The 18984-nt window shown below is 38.5% G+C and overlaps 1 protein-coding gene and 1 pseudogene across 5 annotated transcripts in view; one reads left to right on the forward strand and one right to left on the reverse strand.

Annotated features, from left to right (window-relative positions):
* EXOC6B (exocyst complex component 6B) overlaps positions 1-18984 on the reverse strand; it is a 616143-nt gene that overhangs the window by 101360 nt on the left and 495799 nt on the right. The window lies entirely within an intron of this gene.
* On the forward strand, positions 10432-10569 carry LOC125163188 (uncharacterized; annotated as a pseudogene).

Raw genomic sequence — 18984 nt, forward strand, 5'->3', positions numbered from 1 at the left:
CTGGCTGAAAATACTGCAAAATGCCAAGAAAAGGTGTTCATTTTCTGAAACGGATATTGCTTTAAAGCGAAGGTAAGAGATGAGACCAAAGACTCTACTTTTCTAGTTACAAATTGTATTTACACCCATCTGACCTACTTTGGAATCCAGGTGTGATCAACAACAATAGCAAAATCACTTCCACTCAAACTAGAAGACATTCCCAAATCAAGGTACCTGTGGTCAAGACATACTTCAAGGGACTGGATTCTCTGCTGACATAAAAAGAAGGTATGCACTCAAGCCCCCTTAGCCAAGTAGCTCATTTATCAACATGAAAGCAGGACATCTATAGACATGAACTAACTTCTCAGTGGAAATCCTTTGGCTTTCTTTTAATTCCATTTTTTAAAAAGTTTATTTGTTCACTCATTCATTCAACAAACATTTTTGAACAGGGGCTGTGTGCCAGGAACTGAGATAAGGATATAAAAATAAGTGAGACAACAGTCTCTATCTTAAACGGTTCACAGCTAGTAGAGGAGACATATAGGAAAATAAATATAGTACGGTATGATATACTATAATAGAGTTTTGTGTAAGGTGTTAAGGACACAGGGCTGGCCAGTTCCTGCCTGAGAAAGTCAGAGAAAGTTTCCCAGATGAGGAAACGTCTGACCTGAGTCTTAAAAGTTGAGTAAATGTTTGCCAGGGGAGTGAGTGCCTAGCTAAAAGGAGGAAACTTTGCTATGCCATGTTTGTTGAATAGCAACAAAGTTTGTATGGGTATACCTAGGGGATGGTAGAAGAGGCAGCTGGCAAGGCAGGTATGGGCTAGCCTGAGAAGGCACTTTATATACAAGGGCTTTTGTTTTTTTTTTTTCTTCCTTCTCTGGAGGTGATGGACAGATCCTGAAGAGTTGTGTGTTTTTTTTTTTTGTTTTGTTTTGTTTTGTTTTTGCAGAAGAATGATCAGATTTTTAGTTTAAAAAGTTTGGCAGCAATTGCAGGGGGAAAGGGGCTTACCATGCAGAAACAGAAGAGATATTGAGACAATGTGCACAATAACTATGACAAAGTTTATGATAAGTGCTGAGATTAATGTGGGTACTTGTATAAGTTTTGTCATATAGCTGCCACCACCATTATGAGTGCTGTAGAAAATCCGTAAGAGTTCAGAGACTGGGATGTGATGGTGAGGGAGGCATCATGGAGAAAGCAGGAAGGAACTAAGAAACCAAGGCTAAGATAGAGGGAGCATCCCAGATTGCAGATACAGCACAAATGAAGTGTGATGCTTCTGGCCGCAGGCTAGAAACATGATGTATCCAAGAAATGGACAACACCTACCAGACTGACGGGGAAACAAAAGACATAAAATTATCTGAGGCCCTACACATTAAGGCAGATAGACCAAGTTACATAAAAGTCCACCAATATCTAAATGGTGTCCCAAAGTGACAGGAGGTAATTTCTGTGTACAATGAGCGCCATGATCATGCATGTAGTAGGGTTTAGTTAATTTCTAAGTTTGTGCATTTGACTGAGATGAGCACACTGGACAAATACAAGGCATTCTCTTTCAAAAGACATGGATTCCTCTAGTCTATTGGCGATGTTGGACTTAAATCACCAGCCAAGTGAAATGACATTAAATTAAGATAAACATGCCTTGTGAAGTTCCCTCTTCATTTAAGTGTGGTACAAGAATTGCAAGAGTGTATAATGCAGGCTGCCACTACAAGAGGAGTTGAGGAGGCCAAGAGTGTATTTGGGTCTTAGCTGAAACCTCTTTTGAAATAGGAAGACCTCAGTGTTACTTACACATTTAACACTTACAGTAAACAGAGATGTGAACAATTAGATCATTCCAATCCCATGAATGGAATATTTCCACCCAGTAATAAACCCATTTTGGATTATTATTCTTTGTTTATTAAACCAACAAGAGCACTCATTCTAGCCAGCCTGTCAAAGGCACAAAGTGAACTAAATGGTTTGTTTAGTCTAACGATAGATGCTCTCTGCCAAATAAGGAGGATCCCAAAATAAAATGTGACTTTACCATGGAATGATATTACATAATTACAGGGAGGGGACAAAAAGATGGCAGCAACAGAACGATGCACTTCTTTTTATTCAGTGTGACAAGAGATGAAATGGATTTCTTGCCAATTTAAAGCACCAAGTGTGACGAGGTGTAGCTCATGACTGATTCTGGCAATAAATCAATTGTTTATGGTATTCCCTTAACATAGCACACACTTAATAACTGCAGCACCATTATTTGATTCAGTTGATGATCGAAGGCAGTAAGCCACACACTAACTTTAAGATAACATTTCCCGGACAACAAAGAGTTAAATTTTATCTCAGACCCATTCACTCTACACCATAAATGACCCCATCACCCCTCCTTGTCATTAACAATGCTAAGTTACTGCTGTATGATTTTACCTACCTCATTCTGAATAGTTCCAGAAAGTTGTCCAGCCCATGTGTCAACAGACCACTTGGAGTTCAAGCAACACTCCACAGCTCTCAGCTGGTAATTACAATGTTTTCCTAAATATGTAGATGATATATGATTTCCAAATTACAATAATCTTCCTGGGTCACTATTAGGCCTGGTGACCTCTCAGCACTTCAGGAATCGATTCACAAAGTGGGCAAGTCACTTTCCTCAGCAGTTTTAACAAATTTTATGCTTCACGTAGACATGGATGGTCAAAACCCATTTTTATTTTCTGATTAGTGCTGCTCAATTAATCCTCAACTCTCTTAGAATCGGCACTAAAAGAGACATAATCTTCTTTCTACAAGTACACTTGGCCCCGGACACATCCTGATTTCACCTGTTCAGGTCTCTGGGTATTCAATAAAGCAAGTTCAGCCGCTGTGCCAAGAGGCCACACAGAGTTCAAGGTAACACCTCACAGCCATCAGCAGGTTAATTATAATTTCATTTTCAAACACACCGACTGCATGCTTGTTTCAACTCCAAATGACCTTACCTGCTTAATTTTTTTTTTGGGGGGGGGAGGTCTACATGGAGTAAATTTCTGTCAGCAAAGCTGAAAGGCCACTCAGAGTTCATGGTAACAATTCATATTTTTAACAGGTTGCCCAGACCTAAATCCTCACCTTCAAACATTCCAGAGAGAGCACTTAGTAGCTGTGAAGAAAATGGGGCATGGGGGATGGGGATGGGAGAGGATAGGAAAGGGAAGGAGAGCCCTGGCTCCTGACTTCTGGAGTTTTGAGAGGATTAGTGCCAACGGCGATCTCAGTGAGCCGACTCTGGCTCCTGGGGGAAGGCCTCGCACTTCTGGGGTGGAGCCTTACAGGAGTTTCTAGATACTTACTTAATGACTGCATCACTGTCAGAAGCAGAACTAGTTCAAGAGCAGTCTTGTGTTCCATTCTGAAGTGATCATAATAGGTGAAGCTTGAGGCTGCATTGAAGGCAACGGGGAAAATGCTGATCTCCTTCTGCTTTCTCAGTGAGCGGGAACAGAAAAGAAGTTCTCTGAGGGGTAAATGCTTTCTGCAAAGGGTTCCTTCTCTTACCAATTAGGGTGGAAGAGCCCAGGTAATATCAAAGAGAGGAGTCAATTCAGATGTGATTTTTTTTTTAATCCCCTGTTGCCCATGTTGTATCACATGCCAGAATGACAAGTTTTGTGGGAATGTTCTGTAGGACCAACTGACCCATTTTCCCACTTAAAAACCAAACCCAAACAAGTGGCCCCAAAGTTTTTGCTCAGGAAGGCTTTCTGCATAACTTGTCACTCATCCTGTATGAACATCTCATTTTCCATCACAGAGCTTAGCTGTTTTTTGTTTGTTTGTTTTAATTCTTTTATTCTTTCCAAACTATGTACATGACTCAACTGCTCATTGTATTGTTCATGTTGCAAGCAACTTGAAGGGACCAAAAAGAAGTCTCACTAACGTATTTCATTCTTGGCAATTTATTCCCCTTGATACAATTATGAGTTGCATGGGACTTTGCCTCAAGTTGCTTAAGAGAACTCTTCCCTAAAACTTGGATCACCACCTGGCTTGGGCTGCGTCTACTTTCTTACAGCCTGACCTGCCTTGTTGAGACTCTTGGAATGATAAAATGAAATGACAATTTCTATAACGTTCACTCATTCCCTGTACAGAGAGAGGTTCCTTGTCTTGGCAAACAACCGGGTGGCGTAACAACCATTTCCCTCTCAAAATGTGACCGCGGTCCATTGCAATATTGATTTTCAAATGAGGGAGGTAATTTCTGGTTACTGCAGGACCACAGAGCATTTAGTCGAGTGCCCACCATAAAGACTGAATGTTTCATTATTGTTGCATCATCCAGTGACTTAAATTTCTTAGTTGCAGAGGCTGCTTTCTCCCCCCACATAATCTTATGAAGAAGTCGAATTTATAAAACATAGAATATCAAAGCTGTTCAGGCAGATTTGGGATAAATCACTCAGGGACCTATCAGCTCAGCCCTTCTGCCTCCCCCATTCGACCAGCTTCTACCACCACAGCATAGAATCACACCCACGGGAGCTCAATGGAATCACTGGCGGCCATGCAACACAGCTTAAAAGCTACTTAAACATGGATGTTGGTAGTAATTAGAAAGTAGGTATTTGTAAGTGGCAAATCATTTCCCCAAACTTAATTAACTCAGAACTATATGAACATGTTAGAACATCTTTTTTTCCCCCATTAAATTATCATCTCTTGGAGGCAGGAGCTTTGGTTTGTTCATATTATACACTTTCCACACAATACCCAGCTCATCCTAAATGTTCAGTAAGTGTTATGTTACACTTGCCTCAGATTGAAAGAAAAAATTACTTTCTGTGCAAAACATGTCATGTTACAGGGGGCAGGGAAGATATTGCCCTCCTCCCTTACCCTGCATTCATCCAGAAATCCCTAGTCATCACAGGGATTGTGAGAGACCAGTTATCACATCAGACTCCATGATGAATAGAGTCATCATAGAAACATTCCACCTGACCTTCAAACAAGATGACAACATATATGCATCTCAACTTCCTTAGTGAGAAATGTTGAATGGCAGTTGGAAGTTGAGGCCTTGAATAAAGCGTCTTTGGTCTCAACTTCCCCACTTATAAACGGCAACAATTGAACTGATCATTTCCCTTGTCTGGCATTCCAAAGGAGGTGGTGAGTGTTAAACCGAGGCAAAGAAGTCATTTGAAGTCTGTTTTTCATTTTAGGGGGATTGTTCCTTCTCAGTCAACAAGCAACCAAGTATTCATTGACATCCTCTGGGGTCCAAAGAGAGCAATGAACTTGAAGTCAGAACACGGGAGCCCAAATGTACAATTGCTACTGCACGGCAGTAAGATATTGCTCAAGAGCACCCTGAGTACCTGTTTCTTCATTATTATAAGTGGAATTATCTTACAAGATTATTTGTAAGATAAAAAAGATAATTACGAAACTATCTAGTTTCTGGTGGATATTTGATTCAGGATCCTGTGTGAGATCCCGAGAACACAGAGGGTTAAAGGTGAGATACAAAAGAAATGTACTGTGACTTTGTAAATCAATTGCCATAAGGTGAATACCCAGGCAGTTTGTATTTTAATGTTCATAGGGCTCTGGGGTACCAGCTTAGCTATGTGGGATTAAAGTTGTGGGGTGGTAAGGGAGGAACTCAGGGCTCTGGGTTTGTTCCTAAGTAAGCCTCAGGATATATCAAATTGACCTAGATTCAGAACCCTACTAAGATTAAAGGCAGAACCAGAGCCATATTCCGTTTGTAGAACAATCATACTAATGGTTGCTCTGTGACATGAAAAGGATTTTCATTTCAATCACCACATCTTTACCATCACTTTCTTTCTCTTTCCCTCTTTTATACCCGAATCAGGGTTGAACTGGAACTAGAACAGAGACTGGATATTCTCAGAAGTGTAGAATCCTACAGTCACAAACCTATTTACCGGTGTTAAGATCTGTTCCTTTAGGTAATTATTCCTCTGCCAAACTTTCTGGAGTTACATAGTTACATTTTAGATTCCCCTCAGGGATAATCTGACCAATCTTTATGATTAGAATCAAAATACGTCCGGTAAGGGATCAGGTGGCTTAGGAAATTTGGACCTTGGTCCACACAAAAATTGTATCAAGGGTCCAAATGTTAAAGAATTGCTTTTTGTATGTGGTAAATTATGACGACAGAGGAACTTCTGCTAAATTTGCTCCTCCCTTTTGAATCTACATTGGTGAACTAGCAAAATAAGTACAGATAATTTTCCTAAAGCTATTGAGTCATTTAGAAACAGATGACTGACTAACATTATCATCAACAATGACTTGCTTAATGGAATCAAGTAATGCTTCCTAAAAATACATCTTTCATCTGTCTTACAGCAAGCATGTACTAGTACTTAATCTATGTAGGGTCTTAGTCATTACCACCTCTGGCCTTTATTAATCTCTTCCTATCATTCTGGTTCTATTTTGCCATTTTTTCCTTTTTGTACTTTAAATAAATGGCACTATAACAAAGCATTTTATTTATGAGATAGATTCAAATAATATATTCTGTCATTCCTTTCTGTACTTTTCTTTCCCTGTTTCATCCTCATAATCTTTTTGGGGATTCTCTCCTTTGCCTGTATCACCTCTGACTACTTCACAAATTAATTCAGATATGTTTCAACTATGGTAACTCACTACCCTTTTCTCCTTTTCACATTCCTCGTGCTCATAACCCTGTTTCTAGTGAAATGTCCTGAGATAAAACAGATGTTAGAATTAAGCAAAAACAAATGACCATTTCCCATGCACCAATATGAGTATAAAAGCCCATGATATTAACCTGAAAGAATCCTTGGAAATTAAAAATTAAACATATCTTTAGAGATCATTCATCCAGACATGGTTGGGAGCCTATGAGGCTTCAAAGTGTTAAAGGTGGTGATGGCCTCAGTGAGAATTTCTATTTTAAATCAACAAACAGGTTTTGGGTAGGATGAGTAACTTGAAGCAGACCAACACTTCTGCCAAGAACAATTAGAAAAGCCAGAAACAAAATTAAAAAAAAAAAAAAAAAAAAAAAGCTGCCTGAAGGCATCAGAGAGCTGCTGAGACATCCAGGATTGGAGAAGACAAGATCTTGGAGAAAAGAGAAGTTCTTTGGGATAAACCCAAAATTCTGCATACTGGATTCTTGGTGTTAGGAGAGAGGCAAGGAAGCCAGGAGAACTTCTGGCAAACTCACGGGGCTGGAGAGAAAATATCGGGGTTTGGTGTTACCAAGGGACAAAGAATTTAAATAATCAAGGTTGCATAGAGAAAGAAGGGACAGAAATGCAAGCTTACTGGCACGTGCTGATGCTAAACCAGAACAGGCAGGGGCCTAAGAAGTAGAGCAGAGTTTCCTATAGACTCTTGGTGCTGAGAAAACAAAAATTAAGAGTTCAACTCCCAGCATGGGGGCTTACTAACAAACCCTGGGCCCCTACTTGGGACACACTGAGGAATACTGGTAACAGTGGATACAAACAAAGCATACACGGAAACTTATACAAACTGCAGCTCATGCACAAGTCTGCACAATTCCTCAAAGGATGGGACTGGTGTCCTTCCTCCCTCTAAATACCACCTAAAAGACAAGATGAATCTCTGGGGGAGAACATTACCTAGGGCCGCTAAAATTTTCATGCACAATGGCTGGGATTCAATAAAAATACAAACTTGATTAGAATAGGAGTAAAAAAAGAGACAACAGAAAACAGTCCAACAGTTGAACAAAATCAGAAATAAACTTTAAAATAACTGTGACTCATGTGTATAATAAAACAGAGGACACAATGAAGAATTTCACCACACAACTGAAAAATGAAAAAAAAGGAAAAACCCAGCAAATTCCAGCAATGTAAAATACAATAGCTAAACTTAAGAACATAGGGGCATCTGGGTGGCCCAGTTGATTAAGTGTCCAACTCTTGGTTTTGGCTCAGGTCACAGTCTCTTGGTTTGTGAGTTTGAGCCCCGTGTTGGGCCCTGTGCCCTAATGAGGAGCCTGCTTGGGATTCTCTCCCTCTCTGTTTCTCTCTCTGCCCCCTTCCTGCTCATGCACGCCCCACCACCACCTCTCAAAAATAACCTAAAAAAAAAAAAAAAAAAAAAAAAAAAAAAAGGAATACAGTGGGTGGGCTCACTGCTGAAGAGAGCATTAGTAAATTGGAACACTGGTAAGTACAAAATATCTAGACTGAGGCAAATAACCTAGACTGAACAAAAAGATAAAACATATGGGATATAGTGAAAAGAGCCAAATATTTAGGGTTCATGTCCCAAAAAGGAAGAGCTAGAGAATGAAGGAAATGAAAAGGAAAGATGTAATAGCTGCAATTTTTTAAAACTAATGAATGATATCAAGTCACAGATTCAAAAGGAATTTTAAATTCCATGGAGGAAAAACCCACAACAAGGCACAGTAGAGGAAAACTGCCAAAACCAAAGACAAACCTTCAAAGGACCAGCAATAAGACTGACGCCTGACTTCACCAAGAAAAATGATGAAAATCAGAAAACAATAGAACTGAAACACTGACATGCTAAACAAAAGTAACTGAAACTTAGAATTCAATACTCAGTGAAAATGTCCTTCCGGAATGAAGGCAAAAAATAAAAAGACAGTTTAAAACAAACAAAAGCTCAGTAATTTGTTATCAGCAGACCTACACCAAAAGAAATATTAAAAAGAATGTGGAAAGAAACAAAAGGGTAAATATGTAGATACATATAAATATCATCATCATCATCATCATCGTAGTGTTCCTTTGGATTTAGAATATTTGTGAAGTTAAAATGCACAATGGCAATAATAATAAGGTTCTAGAATTTTTATGGAACTTGTTAAGTTATACTACACTCTAATAAGTTAAGGATGCTTAACTTATTGCAGTGTTTAGGGCAACCACTAAAAGATATACTAGCCAATAAAAGATATGTTTGTTATACAGTCTAAAAAACAAACTAATAGATTAAAAAGTTAAACATTAAAAAGTTAAAATTAAAACAATTAATTTTTAAGAGGGAAGAAAAATGGAAAAAAAAATCCAAAAAAAAACCAAACAAAAACCCAAAACCAAAGACAGGGAAAAAATATAAAAGAAGAAGTATAATGAGATATATATATATATATATATATATATATATATATATATATATCCCAACATATCAGTAATTAATTTAAGTTCTAATTAACTAAATACCCCCCCCATTAAAAAGCAGAATTTGTTAGAACAAAGACTAACAAACACCCTACAAGTCCTGATAAAATACCTTAAATACAACAATCTTAAAAACTTGAAATTAAAATGAAAAAATATGTACCATGCAAATACTGGTCAAAAAGAAAGCTGATGTGGCTATACTAATAATACTGGACAAAGTAGACTTTAAGGGAAGAAGCATTATTAGAGATACAAGGGGATCTATTATAATGTTCAAAGAGTCAATCTACCAAGAAGATGCAACATTCCTAAATTTAAATACACCTAGTAATTTATGCTTCAATATAAGTAGAGAAAAAAAATATACAGGAATAAAAAGAGAAGTAGCAAATCTACAATCATAACTGGACAGTTACATGCCTCCTAATTACTGATATAACAATTAGGATAACAACCAAACAGTTAGTAGAGATATAGATTTACCCATTGTGACGAACAAACTTGATCTGACTGGTGTCTACAGAACACTGCAGACAGTAACTGCAGAAAAAACACTTTTTGAAAGGCATTAGAATATTTACCAAAATTGACCACATGCTGAGACAGATGACAGGTCTCAACAAATTTCAAAGGACTAGAAATAATTTTATTATATATTCTCTGATCACAGTAAAATCAAACTAGATATCAATAGCAAAAGATAGCTAGAAAATCCAAAAATGGAAAATAATGTTGAATGTTAATGAAAATAAAAGAAATGAAGACCATAAAAATGATTATAATTTTGCAAATATGTTCAAAGATGACCTTAAACAAACTGGTAATTACATTCATTGATCAGACTCCATAAAAACTTATATTTAAAAAGAGGAGGGGCATTTGGGTGGTGACTCACTCAGTTAAGCATCTGACTCTTGATTTTGGCTCAGGTCATGATCTCACAGTTCGTGAGTTTGAGACCCGCATTGGACTCTGTGCTGACGCCATGGAGCTTACTGGGGATTCTGTCTCCCTCTCTCTCAGTCCCCTGTCCACTCACTCTATTTGTCTCTTTCTCTCTCTCTCAAAAATAAAAAAAATAAACATTTAAAAAAAATAAAAAGAGGAAATATATTTGTATTCAATTTGACTTCGTATTCATTAGGATTTAGGATTACACTTATTTTTTGATAAATAGTTGCACTTTCTAGCATAAAATACCTTTTCTTATTTTATTTAGAAACACAACTTGATCGCTTCTCGGCCTTTTGGCTAAGATCAAGTGTAGAAACACAACTTGAAAATTATATATACAAATTAGTCTTTACTGTTCAAAATTAAAAATATCAAAGAATAAGTCTTATAAATAGATTTGGCTCTTTGGATCTGTATTTTAATAACTGGAGCTTCTTACATTTTATCTCTAAACAATTCAATAAAATATTATAATTGGATTACTCAATAAATTCTGCTTTCTTTTACATAATTGGCTTAATTAAATACTATGCATAATTTTTATAAGGGGAATGGTGACAAGTATTTAATTAATATTTCCAGATATTACATTTAAATTAACCTCAGAGTCTATAATAATATGCAAAATATGAATTTTTAATTTGCTTCTTTATCACATGCCATGAAACAAATGACAATATTATTTTTCTTTTAAGTTCCAAAAGGGAGGCGATCTAGATGTAGAATTTAGACATGACTTAAATGTAGATCACGTCTAAATTCTACAACTCATGAATGTTTGAAAATGCTCATTTACTCTAATGTCTACCTCCAACTTTTATGGAGAAGGAAAATAAGACTCTGAGCAGTTACACAATTTGACCAACGACACATTTTCAGTTAGCAGAGCGAGGGGAAACACTCAAGTGTCCTGATTATTGCCTAGAGTTTTCTGTAGCACAGCATAACAAACCATCTGCCCCTTCTAGCACGATGGCACATACTAGCTCCTCAACTGATTTTTTTACAAACACAGAAAGAATCTGGTCAACTCTAGCTATGAAAAGGCGGCCATGTCGTACTGAGAAATTCGCAAATATAATGGCTCTTTACATTCTCGTCCACCTTCAATAAATTTGGCTTTCACCAACTGATGCCTGAAAACATCTTTGGATAATTTTCAGCAGAGAAACAATAAATCAGGGATGTCAGTGGGCTGAGAGGGGAGAACTTTTCCAATTTTCATAAACAAAAACTTCAGTGACAGCTGCTTTCAGGTTTTGAATGTAATTTTCCTAACTGATGTCTTCACTGTGGCGTGCCTTGGCTGTCTTCCACTCACTAGCCAATCTTGGGGGAAACGTGATTTATGTTGACGCCACATCAATGTGAAAATCGGATCAACTAAAGTAGAACTCGGAAGCCTCGCTGGGGAAAGCTGGAGGCAAGTCACCATTCACATGAGGATAAGGCAAAGACACGGTCCGTCTATTAAAGTACTACTACTCTGCTTCTGGTTTAAGTGGCCAGCTGATTAGTAGCTAATGACACAGCCTCAAGAAACTCCCCATGGAAACAGCTATACAGTCTCTAAAAAAAGTAAAAACTCTCAACAATGCTAAAATCTAAAACGGACACTTAAGCTTCTGCCAGAACTCAGAAGGATTGCGAATCACGATCCAGGGCTCATGCAGAACGCACACAACAGTCTTCCCTACTCCCACCCCTGGCTCAAAATCCAGGCTCTATGACAATGTTTCCCAACACTGGACAGTTTTCTGCAAATACAGACTCCTTGGATTCATTTCCAGAGATCCTGGTTCAACGGGCCGAGGTGGAGGTGGGAGGTGCTGTCGAGAAGTGATTATGTTTTTTGTTTTTGTTTTTTTATAAAGCTCATTAACTTACTCTGATGATCTCCCAGGTTTGAAAACTACTGGCCTCTATCAGTCAGAAAAACTGGGTGGCCGTTCCTCAGTTGCATAGTTGCTGCTTTTTTTTTTTTGAAACCTAGTAGTTTGAAACGGACTCCTAAGAAGTTGCAAAAATTGTACAAAGAGTTTCCATAAACCATTCAGCCAGATTCCCACAATAATACATTTTGTAACCAGAGTACACAGTCAAAACCAGCAAACTGACATTGGTAACAATACTACGAATTCAGGTGTAGACCTTATTTGGATTTTTACCAGTTTTTACATGCATTCTTGTTTATATGTGTTTTATACGTACTTGCGTGTGTTGTATAAAATGTACAAAATTTTATCACATGTAGATCTGTGTAATCATCTCTGCAATCAGAATGCAGAACTGTTCCACCACCATAAAGGAACTCCTTTGTTTTACTTTATACTAATCACACCTTCCCCAGCCCCAACCCTAACCTCTGGGAACCACTGATTTGTTCTTTATCACTATAATTTGTCACTTAGAGAATGTTATATAAATGGAATCATACAATATGTAACCATCTGAGATTGGCTTTTATTTTTCACTCAGCAGAATGCCCTTGAGAGCCATTCACATTTTTTTTTTTTTAACGTTTATTACTGAGAGACAGAGAGACACAGAGCATGAGCAGGGGAGGGGCCGAGAGATGGAGAGACACAGAATCCGAAGCAGGCTCCAGGCTCCGAGCTGTCAGCATAGAGCCCGAAGCGGGGCTCAAACTCACAAATCGCAAGATCATGACCTGAGCCCAAGTCGGACGCTTAACTGATTGAGCCACCCAGGCGCCCCATTCACATTTTTGTATATTATCAATAGCTCAATCCTTTTTATTATCAAGTAGTTAGTATTCTACCGTATAGATCTGTCACAGATTGCACGTATCTTCAAATTTCCAATTTCGGTTACTACAAATAAAGCTGCTATGAATGTTCATGTAGAGGTTTTTGTGTAAACCTAAGTTTTCATTTCTCTAGGATAAATGCCCAGGAGTGTAACTGTTAGTTTACATGGTAGGTATATATTTAATTTCATAAGAAACTGTTAAGCTGTTTTCCAGTGATAGTATCATTTTATAATCCCACCAACATATACACAAGAAATTCATTCTTACCAGCAGGTGGTTTATCAGTTGCTGCTTTCTGAGGTGCACAAAGCTGGATATCCTTTTTTCTCAGCCTCTACCTAGTACTTACACTTTTATGATATGGCTGAAGGCAAGAGGGCTTGAGTGATGCAAAGCATTATGGAGTCACAATGCAGGCACAGATTAGAAGATCCCAGGAGGAGAACATGTCAGGGCAATAGAATATCCATTCATTCTACCGGTTAATGTCAGAGAGAGAGAGACAGTGGGGACAGGCTTGTGATAAACAGGAAACCATTAATGTTGCATTGGATGAATAATTGTTGAAGGTGGGATACTCAGTCAGGAATTGTGCATATCAATGTACTCCCCGGCTATTGATCTGGGATGGGGCTAACCACACTCAAGAACAGGGTTAACAGGTGTCTGTTTTTTTAAAACTGAAAGTCTGGTATTTAAACTTGTGGCCTAGAAATAAATATATACTGTGATGTAGCCTATGAGCCAACATTCTTGCTCTAGGTATATAACACATGCTGCTGGGCCGACTCCTAACACGGATGCAAGAGCATGAGCTTTCTGTTTTGATGTTTCTGGGGACACTATACAGCAGACCCAGGCAAACGGGACCAAAGTGCACCACAGTTCCTGTCTAATATTTAGATACGTAATGCATCTAAATATTCCTTCTAGGATATGTAATTGGAGGGAAAAAAGCTATGGTAAAATATTCTAAGATCATCGCAAGGGACCATCATCCTTAAGGTTCAAGAGGAAAACATATTTTTGGAAAAGATTTAATAGAGAATCCAGAGGGAAATTAAAAACTAAAAACTGATTTGCCTTTCCAGTATGATACAAGAAAGCAGAATAGTCATGATAAGGGAGACAGCATAAACAATGCAAAAAGAAACCCTATAGCACAACAGAATTCCAACAAATGTGTTAAAGGTAGTAATGATCAGGATGCCAGGAAATTAAATAATAGATATAAAGGACGAGCCAGACTTTGATAAGAGTGCAGAGGTGAAAACCAAACAGATAAATAGAGGGGCGCCCAGGTGGCTCAGTCGGTTAAACGTCCAACTTTGGCTCAGCCTCGTGGGTTCCCGCCCAGCATCTGTCTCTGTGCTGACAGCTCAGAGTGGGAAGCCTGCTTCAGATTCTGTGTCTCCCTCTCTCTCTGCCGCTCCCCACCTCCAAAAAAAAAAAAATAAATAAATAAAACATTAAAAACATCTAAAACAAAAAACAAATAGAAAAAGAAGATGATTTGTATGGGGAGACAAAACCTAGGAATTGAATCAACAATTATTATTCACTCTCCAAAGTTAACGTTTATTACAGTCATTCTATTCTCCTTTCCTCAGTTTGACTCTTTACAACAGAAACAAAGCATTGACGAGCTGATACAATCACTCAAGCTCTAGAATTCTGACCAACATGGTTCTAATTCAAGGCATCCAGAATCAGGAAGGCATGTGTTGAAGACAGGCAACCATCACTTCTGTCTGTCTTTCTTTCCTCAGACACTTGGGCTTCTTCAGTTGCTCTTCACCAGATTTTCTTCTTTCACACATGTATGCACGCACCTAAAGGCTAGGACCTCCAGGCTAAGGCTAGAACACGTATTTACATGTTTTCTGTAACGACAGGCCTGAGTGATCTTGTTTCTCATTAACCAACTACCAATAATGTTCAGTGAAATTAAATGCAGTTGTACTTCAATTTTTTTCAACTAAAATTTGGTATATTAACTCCTACCATGCTCACCGATTTTAATACTATATCCTCTACTTTCCCTTAAATTATATTTGCTTGCACATTTGTCTTTTATGTATCTTTTAACACTCTAGAGTCACTTTTTGATGTCTGGATTTTTTTTTAAAGCCAATCCGAGCTTTTTGGTAGGAACGCAATCTATTTACATTTATTATTGTAATTCTGCTTTGTTTTCTTTGTTGTTTCCCCAACTATGCAGGAATTTTCTTCGGTTTTGTTTTTGCTAATGATTTACAATGTATACAGTCTTGATTCAATTTTTAAAATACGGACTTCTAGGGGCGCCTGGGTGGCGCAGTCGGTTAAGCGTCCGGCTTCAGCCAGGTCACGATCTTGCGGTCTGGGAGTTCGAGCCCCGCGTCGGGCTCTGGGCTGATGGCTCAGAGCCTGGAGCCTGTTTCCGATTCTGTGTCTCCCTCTCTCTCTGCCCCTCCCCCGTTCATGCTCTGTTTCTCTCTGTCGCAAAAATAAATAAACGTTGAAAAAAAATTTTTTAAAATACGGACTTCTATAATTACCAGTGGCAAGAATAAAAGAACATCAATGTATTCTATACATTTTTTAATCCCCTGATGTGATTGACATTAGGGATTTCATACCCAATTTTTCATTTTTTTAAAATATAATTTATTGTCAAATTGGCTAACATACAGTGTGTAAGATGTGCTCTTGGTTTTTGGGGTAGATTCCCGTGATTCATTACTTACATACAACACCCAGTGCTCATCCCAACAAGTGCCCTCCTCAATGCCCAGCACCCATTTTCCCCTCCCCCCCTTCCCCCACCAACCCTCAGTTTGTTCTCTGTATTTAACAATCTCTTATGGTTTGCCTCCCTCCCTCTCTGTTTGTAACTATTTTTCCCCCTTCCCTTCTCCCATGGTCTTCTGTTAAGTTTCTCAAGTTCCAACTATGAGTGAAAACATATGATATCTGTCTTTCTCTGACTGACTTATTTCACTTAACATAATACCTTCCAGTTCCATCCACATTGGTGGAAATGGCATGATTTCATTCTTTCTCATTGTCAAGTAATATTCCATTTTATATATAAACTACATCTTCTTTATCCATTCATCAATTGATGGACATTTAGGCTCTTTCCATAATTTGACTATTGTTGAAAGGGCTGCTATAAACATTGGGGTATATATGCCTGTATGAATCAGCACTCCTATATCCTTTGGATAAATCCCTAGGATTGCTGGGTCATAGGGTAGTTCTATTTTTAATTTTTGGAGGAACCTCCACACTGGTTTCCAGAGCGGCTGCACCAGTTTGCATTCCCACCAGCAGTGCAAGAGGGTTCCTGTTTCTCCACATCCTCGCCAGCATCTATAGTCTCCTGAGTTGTTAATTTTAGCTACTCTGACTGCTGTAAGGTGGTATCTCATTGTGGTTTTGACTTGTATTTCCCTGATGAGGAACGACGTTGAGCATCTTTTGATGTGTCTGTTGGCCATCTGGATGTCTTCTTTAGAGAAGTGTCTATTCATGTCTTCTGCCCATTTCTTCACTGGATTATTTGTTTTTTGGGTGTTGAGTTTGGTAAGTTCTGTATAGATTTTGGATACTAACCCTTTATCTGATATGTCATTTGCACATATCTTTTCCCATTCCGCCATTGTTGATTATTTCCTTTGAAGGGCAGAGGCTTTTTATCTTGATGAGGTCCCAATAGTTCATTTTTGTTTTTAATTCCCTTACCTTTGGAGACGTGTCAAGCAAGAAATTGCTGCGGCTGAGGTCAAAGAGGTTATTGCCTGCTTTCTCTTCTAGGGTTTTGATGGTTTCCGGTCTCACATTTAGGTCTTTCATCTATTTTGAGTTTATTTTTGTGTATGGTATAAGAATGTGGTCTAGTTTCATTCTTCATTTTTATTTATTTATTTATTAAAAAAAATTTTTTTTTTCAACGTTTATTTATTTTTGGGACAGAGAGAGAGAGAGCATGAATGGGGGAGGGGCAGAGAGAGAGGGAGACACAGAATCGGAAACAGGCTCCAGGCTCTGAGCCATCAGCCCAGAGCCTGACGCGGGGCTCGAACTCCCGGACCGCGAGATCATGACCTGGCTGAAGTCGGACGCTTAACTGACTGCGCCACCCAGGCGCCCCCCATTCTTCATTTTTAAACAAAATGTTTATTTAATTATTTTGAGAGAGAGAGCAAGAGAGAGACAGAGAGCGTGTGCATGCTTGCACATGAGTGGGGGAGGAGCAGAGAGAGAGAGAGAGAGAGAGAGAGAGAGAGAGAGAGAGATGGAGAGAGAGAATCCCAAGCAGGTTCCATGTTGCCAGCCCAGAGTCCCATGCACAGGACCTAAACTGACAAACCATAAGATCATGACCTGAGCCCAGATCAAGAGTCAGAAGCTCAACCAACTGAGCTACCCAGGTGTCCCTAATTCTTTATTTTTAAGTATTTATATATCTTAATATTATCTTAATAAAATATTTTAAGTATTTAAACATGTCTCTCAAAACCTATACAGACTTCAAAATATTTTTTAAAATGTTAATGTTATCTGCCAGTCCTTTTGTACAGACACATCCTTTTATGAAAAAAATCCCCACATTTCTATTGATTAAAAATATGGACATTTGGATTACATTAGAGGCTTTTTATTCTTCAAAGTATGTAAGTGCTTTCACTTTCTTGCATTTAATACTATAGAGAAGGGGGTGGCAAACTTTTTCTCTAAAGGGGCAGGTAGTAAATGTTTAGGCTTTGTAGGCCATGTATTTATTCTCCGTATCAAATACTAAGGTCGGACATTTTGGTGCAAACACAGCCATAGACAACAGGCAAATGAGTAGGCATGGTTATGTCCCCGTAAAACTTTATGTATAAACATACACAGTAGGCCTTAGTTTGCAGACTTTTGCCGTGAAGAAAAGGTCTGGGGCTAGCCTAACTGAGTTAAATCCTTCTCTAATATTAGATGATACTATATGAAATGAGAAGCACAGCTCTCTATTCTCTTATCTATATTCCTCTTACAAGAGATTGGGGCATAAATCTAATAGATAGTCAATCATTATTTATTATGATTTTTTAAAAGTGAAACTAGAGGGGTGCCTGGGTGGCTCAGTTGGTTGAGCATCCGACTTCGGCTCAGGTCATGATCTCACAGCTCGTGAGTTTGAGCCCCGCGTTGGGCTCTGTGCTGACAGCTCAGAGCCTGGAGCCTGTTTGGGACTCTGTGTCTCCCTCTCTCTCTGCCCCCAATCCACTCACATTCTGTCTCTGACTCTCTCAAAAATAAATAAACATTAACAAAATTTGTTTTCTTAAAAAGTAAAACTAGAGCTTTGATGAGTACTTGAAAACCAGAATGACCCAAATATACACTCATTAAGAAGCATAATCCGAGAATCCACTTAATTTCTTTTGACACGCTCATTCTATCAATTAAAAAGCTGATTTTTCTGTAATATAAAAGCAAGCTCCATGTCCCATGGAGCTTTGATAAATGCATCAACAGAACCTCACTTTAGCGTTAACCCTAAAGGTTCTGTGACTCTTTGTAAGTACGACAAATCCAGACTGGTATACAGATTGAAGAGTAATAACTTCAATCTTGTCTACTTCCTGAACTTGGCTGGGGAAGACTATTGAAAGATGTGTGAGCATCTCATAGTATAATGATTTGGATGGAGCCTTCAATGATTCTAATGGGCAGGGCTCTCATTTTTACCAATCGTAAGAGATGTATTGGCAGATGTGTGTCTTCCAGGTGGTAGAAGCAGAAAGGCGGAGAGAGAAAGAGTCAGTTACCAGCAAAGGAGAGCTAGGGGACTTCTAATAAATCCAGACAAAGATGCAGCGTAATCTAGTGGGACCAGTGTTCACTGCGACTATAGGCACAGCCAAAACAAATTCACAAACCTCTGAGCTTCAATTTATCATTTAAAAAAGGCAACCGACGGAATGGGAAAAGATATGTGCAAATGACATATTGGACAAAGGGCTAGTATCCAAAATCTATAAAGAACTAACCAAACTCCACGCCTGAAAAACAAATAATCCAGTG

This window comes from Prionailurus viverrinus, chromosome A3 (assembly GCF_022837055.1).
Source record: "Prionailurus viverrinus isolate Anna chromosome A3, UM_Priviv_1.0, whole genome shotgun sequence".
Classification (NCBI taxonomy): domain Eukaryota; kingdom Metazoa; phylum Chordata; class Mammalia; order Carnivora; family Felidae; genus Prionailurus; species Prionailurus viverrinus.